General features: G+C 40.9%; 1 pseudogene; it reads left to right on the top strand.

The window, feature by feature from the left end:
* Positions 1-506: 506 nt before the first annotated feature.
* Positions 507-6,353, top strand: LOC117593366 (annotated as a pseudogene).
* The last annotated feature ends 362 nt before the right edge of the window (positions 6,354-6,715 follow it).

The following is a 6,715-nucleotide window of genomic DNA, read 5'->3' as shown; positions in this document are numbered from 1 at the left end:
GAGAGATAATTTCAGAATCACTCTCTTTTTGCTTTTTCCTCTGTCTTTTTACATGCATTCTTGCTCTTACAACCTCAAATCTCCAGAGTACTTCTATCTTTGATTCTTGCAATGTATTTGTATACTCTCTTTACTACTTGGAATCATGTTCAAAACAAGTCAAAGTCCAGTTCAACCACTTTCTGTAACCCCACCCCTGACAAAACCAGGAAGTTTCCTCCCACAAACATGCTTCTAAGTTATCTAAATCTTAGTTGTATCCATCTGTGTAAGGGTGAACCACAACAGTCCAAATGGCTCAGCAAGGAGTTCTGCTGGATCAGACCCAGTTGTGTTGTTCTGTCTGTCTGGATCTACTGAAGGAGCCAGTCACAACTGCATGTGGACACAGTTACTGTAGGAGTTGTATTGAGGGCTGCTGGGATCAGGATAATCTGAAAGGGGTCTATAGCTGTCCCCAGTGCAGACAGACCTTCACTCCAAGTCCAATTCTGAAGATAAATAACATGTTTGCTGAGGTGGTGGAGAACCTGAAGACAGGACTCCAGACTGCTTCTCCTGCTCTGTGCTCTACTGGACCTGGAGATGTGGTTTGTGATTTCTGTACTGGGGCTAGAAAGCAGAAAGCCCTCATGTCTTGTTTGGCTTGTCTGGCTTCTTACTGTGAGACTCACCTCCAACCTCACTATACACTGCAGATTTTGCAGGTTTTCTTATTTACAATGCATGTAGCGGTCTGTAATTTTTGAATTTGTTTGCATTTTATTGCATGACATAAGTATTTGATCACCTACCAACCAGTAAGAATTCCTTCTCTCACAGTCCTGTTAGTTTTTCTTTAAGAAGCCCTCCTGTTCTCCACTCATTGCCTGTATTAACTGCACCTGTTTGAACTCATTACCTGTATAAAAGACACCTGTCCACACACTCAATCAAACAGACTCCAACCTCTCCAGAATGACCAAGACCAGAGAGCTGTGTAAGGACATCAGGGATAAAATTGTAGACCTGCACAAGGCTGGGATGGGCTACAGGACAATAGGCAAGCAGCCTGGTGAGAAGGCGGTCAATCTCCCTCAGTCTGGGGCTCCATGCAGGATCTCTCCTCGTGGGGCATCTATGATCATAACGAAGGTGAGGGATCAGCCCAGAACTACACGGCAGGACCTGGTGAATGACCTGAAGAGAGCTGGGACCACAGTCTCAAAGAAAACCATTAGTAACACACTACGCTGTCATGGATTAAAATGTGGTCTGATGAGACCAAAATAGAGCTTTTTGGTCTAAACCACTCGCCGTGTTTGGAGGAAGAAGAAGGATGAGTGCAACCCCAAGAACACCATCCCAACCGTGAAGCATGGAGGTGGAAACATCATTCTTTGGGGATGCTTTTCTGCAAAGGGGACAGGACGACTGCACCGTATTGATGGGAGGATGGATGGGGCCATGTATTGTGAGATCTTGGCCACCAACCTCCTTCCCTCAGTAAGAGCATTGAAGATGGGTCGTGGCTGGGTCTTCCAGCATGACAACGACCAGAAACACACAGCCAGGGCAACTAAGGAGTGGCTCTGTAAGAAGCATCTCTAGGTCCTGGAGTGGCCTAGCCAGTCTCCAGACCTGAATCTAATAGAAAATCTTTGGAGGGAGCTGAAAGCCCATATTGCCCAGCGACAGCCCCAAAACCTGAAGGATCTGGAGAAGGTCTGAATGGAGGAGTGGGCCAAAATCCCTACTGCACTGTGTGCAAACCTGGTCAAGAACTACAGGAAACGTATGATCTTTAATTGCAAACAAAGGTTTCTGTACTTAATATGAAGTTCTGCTTTTCTGATGTATCAAATACTTATGTCATGCAATAAAATGCAAATTAATTACTTAAAAATCATACAATGTGATTTTCTGGATTTTTGTTTTAGATTCCGTCTCTCACAGTTGATCTGTACCTATGATGAAAATCACAGACCTCTACATGCGTTGTAAGTAGGAAAACCTGCAAAATTGGGGGTGTATCAAATACTTCTCACTGTACTGTAAAGTAATCAGCCATTTTGCAAGTTATCTCTATCTATCTATCAATCAATCAATCAAATGTATTCATAAATACTTGTTCTCCCCAGTGTATATGTTTGTATGGTGGTGTGTGTCTGTATATGTTTGTATGGTGGTCTCTGGCTGTATATGTTTGTCTGCAGCAACATGTAATTTTGTAAAGTTGTTTGTTAACACAGCTTTGTGTGGTGTGAAGAATGTGTTGATGTGGTGTTGTACTGTAATGTGTTTGTATGGTGGTGTGTGTCTGTATATGTTTGTATGGTGGTCTCTGGTTGTATATGTTTGTATGGTGGTGTGTGTCTGTATATGTTTGTCTGCATGTGATTTTGTAAAGGTGTTTGGTAACACAGGTGTGAAGACTATGTGATGAATGTGTGTTGATGTGGTTTTGTACTGTAATGTGTTTTTCTTCAGTGAACCATGATTGTGTCTAGAGGGTGGGGGAGGGATGGGGAATTCTTAGAGTGATGAAGTTGTCTCATTTAAGAAGGACAGCAAACATCTAAAAATATATCTCTCTCAGCTCTCTGCACAGACAGCAGTGGAGGACAGTGAGAAGGTCTTTACTGAGCTGATCCGTTCCCAAAAAAAACTATCTGAGGTGAAGGAGTTGATCAGAGCCCAAGAGAAGACTCAAGTGAGTGAAGCTGAAGGACACCTGGAGAAACTGAAGCAGGAAATTGCTGAGCTGAGGAGGAGAAGCACTGAGCTGGAGCAGATCTCACACACAGAAGATCACATCCAGTTCCTCCAGGTAACTATACTGACTTGATACAGGTGATATAAAACTTACTATGAAACAGTCATTGTGAGCTCTTCTGTTGTCTGTGTTCTATCTGTGTTAGTGTACAATATGTCTTGCATTAAGATAATTATATTTTCAGTATGCTGTATATATTTAGAATTTCCTTTAGCTAAATCAATAAGGTAAATCATTAAGGCTCTGCATATTCATGTCTCCCCCCAGAGTTATCAGTCTCTCTCCTGTACCAGTGTATCTTCAGACTTACGGACATCACTGTACGTCCTGTTCAGTACTTTGGATATGTGAGTAAGACTATCTGAACTGAGAGAAACTAGAAGACTTCCTTAAAGGAGAATGGACCAAGATCTCCACTACAGGTGTGTTAATAGACCTCAAACTGTATTCTGGACTTTGAAGCCAATTCCACTTTAATCTCTAATCTGGGATTTATTTAGATGTGCGAAACCAGGTGGGTTCAATAATCGATGAGAGAAACCAAAGAACCTGCAGGATTAAGGAAAGGTTATGGACCTCTGCTTTAGACCACTGAATGTTCTTTACTAGTCATATTCATTTTTAATATGGCTTGATGATAACATTCCCTCTCTGTGAATGTGTTTGTATTTCTGTAGTGAATATAGTGGATGTTTTACTGCCTCCAGAGCCCAGGACCAGAGAAGAGTTTTTACAATGTGAGTGTTTTAATCAAGAATGAGAATCTTAAAACAATCAAAACAATCTGTATTGTAAATACATTTAAATAGTAGATAGCTTCCCAGTATTGGATTTGATCTGACTCCTGCTCTGATTTGATCTCTGATCTAATCAAAGACACACTAGAAACAGTATCTGACTTAACTCAGCTTTCTAACTTCCTTCATTGGACTCTGCTCTTCTCCCAGATTCCTGTCAGCTCACACTGGCCCCAACACAGTACATAGACAACTCTCTCTGTCTAAAGGAAACAGAAGGTTTACTGTTACATTCCATTTCCAACCATATCCTGACCATCCAGACAGATTTACTAACTGGTACATGCTTTTGTGTAGAGAGGGTCTGACTGGGTGCTGTTACTGGGAGATGGAGTACAGTGGGTACCAGGTTTATATATCAGTCTCATATAAAGACATCAGCAGGACAGATGATAGATTTGGATTCAATAACAAGTCCTGGAGTTAAAGTGTTATAATGGTGATTACTGTTTCAGACACAATAATGTTAAGACTAAAGTATCAGGCCCTCAGTCCTCCAGAATAGGAGTCTACCTAGATTACAAGGCAGGTACTCTGTCCTTCTACAGCGTCTCTGACACAATGACCCTCCTCCACAGAGTCCAGACCACATTCACTCAGCCCCTCTATCCTGGGATTGGTTTTTATATTTATAATGACACTGTTGAACTGTGTAAACTATAGTTGGTGTTCAGATAGTAACAGATGTTACACAGTACAATATTCAGACAGTGGAACTTCAACTATATACAGTAAAGTAATGGTTCCCCTCTATCCTGGGTTTAGTCTGTAAATGTAGAGGTACTGCTGAGCTGTAAACTGTAGTAGGGGTCTCAGATAAAGGACATGTTGATAGTCAATGTATCTGATTCTTAATTCTGCCCTGTTTATCTTTACAATGTGATTTTTCTGACTGATTTGATCTCTAGGGATTTCCATCATTATTCAGTACATTCATAAGGAATGTTTCATCATGTAGACCTCACATAATGTATGTTTGACATTCAGAACCATTAATATATTTACTTATTTGGCTCTGCGTTTCTGTGCAATTCTTCTCAGTGGCATGTAAGATAACAAGCATCAATCAACCTGTCCACCAGGTGGTGGATTTGTCCAAACTTAAAACCAATAGGTTTGACTTGACATATTAACAGGCCTTGCATTTGCAAGAAAGCCTCGGCTCTACCGTCACGATCCAGCACATTCCTCACTCGAAACCATACGGAAACGCTGCCAAATTGCAGAGTTTGGAGCTACTTGTTCTGCAGCGAAAATAACAACTGAGTCCTAGACCCATGACTTGAACTGGGCTTGACCAGTTCCCTTTCAGGTTATGTCTGTATTAATATGTTTATTGAATGTGAAACTGAAAAGTAATGATTAGTCAAATGGCAAATGATCACTTATCACAGCAACATGTCCGTGTCCCCATCTAGGATTTTTCCACTCAGATCTCCCCAATGATGACAGCGATTTGCTAGTCAATGGGAGAAATATCTGTCACACTTTGCCCCCCTCCTGTAGTTTGGACACTGGTTACGAGTGCAGCAGATCACTTTCTTGCGTCCACCTTTATGGAAGTATATAGTTAACTTAATTCAGATGTTGTTGCAATCCCACATTGCATTTTTATTTTCCACTTTTGCCTGAATTATTTCAGTCAATATGAAAATGTAAATGCAATCATGTGATTTTTCATGTACTGGTATGCACATTCGCTGTCAAAATAAAAATGTAATGAAAATCCATTTTACATTTAATTTTCAAAGTCTCGCCCTGCTTTGTGGTTAACATAATTCAAATGTGAAAAGTGAGAAACAGCGCCATCCTTTGCAATTTAATTCCCACGCTCTAACGCTGTTTTCCTGTGTGCTGGTGTTCACGATTGCAAACTTGCATTCGCATGCCTGGGGCTTCTGCAACATTTTAACAATGTTGGTGGTTGTGGAGCAAAACATCAGACTACTGCATATTTAGTGCACACGCTAAAATCTACGGATATTTAGATTTTTATATAGGCGACGACAATGTCAATACCCTTTTTGAGAAATAGCTATTTATTTTTCAACAATGTTTGGAAGCAATTAAAAACATGAATAAAACACATAACAGAATAGGCTAACAGATCCTTAGATTTTGGGTTATGTTCAGATAAAAAGTCAGATTCTGGAAGATCAAGGGTTATTGGATTAATTGGAATGAATATCTGACAGACATTTAGCATGTAATGTAGAGATGTAGCCCAATCATATTGAAGAAGAGAGCAATGGTTTGGAAACCCTTTCCAAAGGCTCTGTACACAACTCATAACGTAAAATGCACATTCTGTTTTTGGACAGCTTAAACTCTAACATTGATTGATCCCGCAAAATGTGTTCAATTGGTTATAGGCTATTCCCATTTGTTTTCTAATGCCTCTTAATATAAAAGTAATCTAACAGTAATCAGATTACTGAGTTTGAGTATGCAAACAGTTACATTACTGATTACAAATGTGGATAGGTAACTTGTAACTGTAACAGATAACATTTAAAAAGTAATCTACCCAACCCTGCATATTAGACATGTTATTTCCCTTCTGGAGGACCCTGAATGGCTCCACATACCAAGGCCTAAGCAGGGCATACTGAGAGGAAGGTCCATCATGGACAACCACACCTTGTCCCTCAGGCGGTACTCCGGGGCCGCCAGTCTGCCTGCACTTTCTTTCGCCGCACTGCCTCCTGCAGGCGGATATGGGCAGCAGACCAGACCTCATTGGACTTCCTGAAACACTCCTCCACGGCCTGGATGTTGCTGGAGTTCCCCTCCCAATTTGATTGGGAAACACAGTGTCTAAACCAAAGTAACAATATTCAGTACAAACATTTTCATATTAGCCTCCATGGGAATCAAACCTACAAACCTAGTTCCATGTCTTACCAACTGAGCAACCAAGGGAAAAAACCTATGATCAAATTTAATGAGGTAGACATGGTTATTTGTATTTAATATTTGAATGGAACTTCAGTTTACTGGGTCTTCCCTGCTTGAGATTTGGGGCTATTGTTGTAGTCACTGGACTTGGTCACTGTGTTCTTGTGATGGGGAATTGAAGGACTCTGGGCTTGCAGTTGGTGGATGGATGTAGTATTTGCATTTGGGTCTTGATATATCCAGAGTTGGTGCTGGTGTTTGAGGC

Source organism: Esox lucius, chromosome 19, assembly GCF_011004845.1.
Source record: "Esox lucius isolate fEsoLuc1 chromosome 19, fEsoLuc1.pri, whole genome shotgun sequence".
NCBI classification, from domain to species: domain Eukaryota; kingdom Metazoa; phylum Chordata; class Actinopteri; order Esociformes; family Esocidae; genus Esox; species Esox lucius.
Note: the sequence above shows the minus strand (reverse complement) of the source record. Positions and strands in the feature narration are given on the sequence as shown.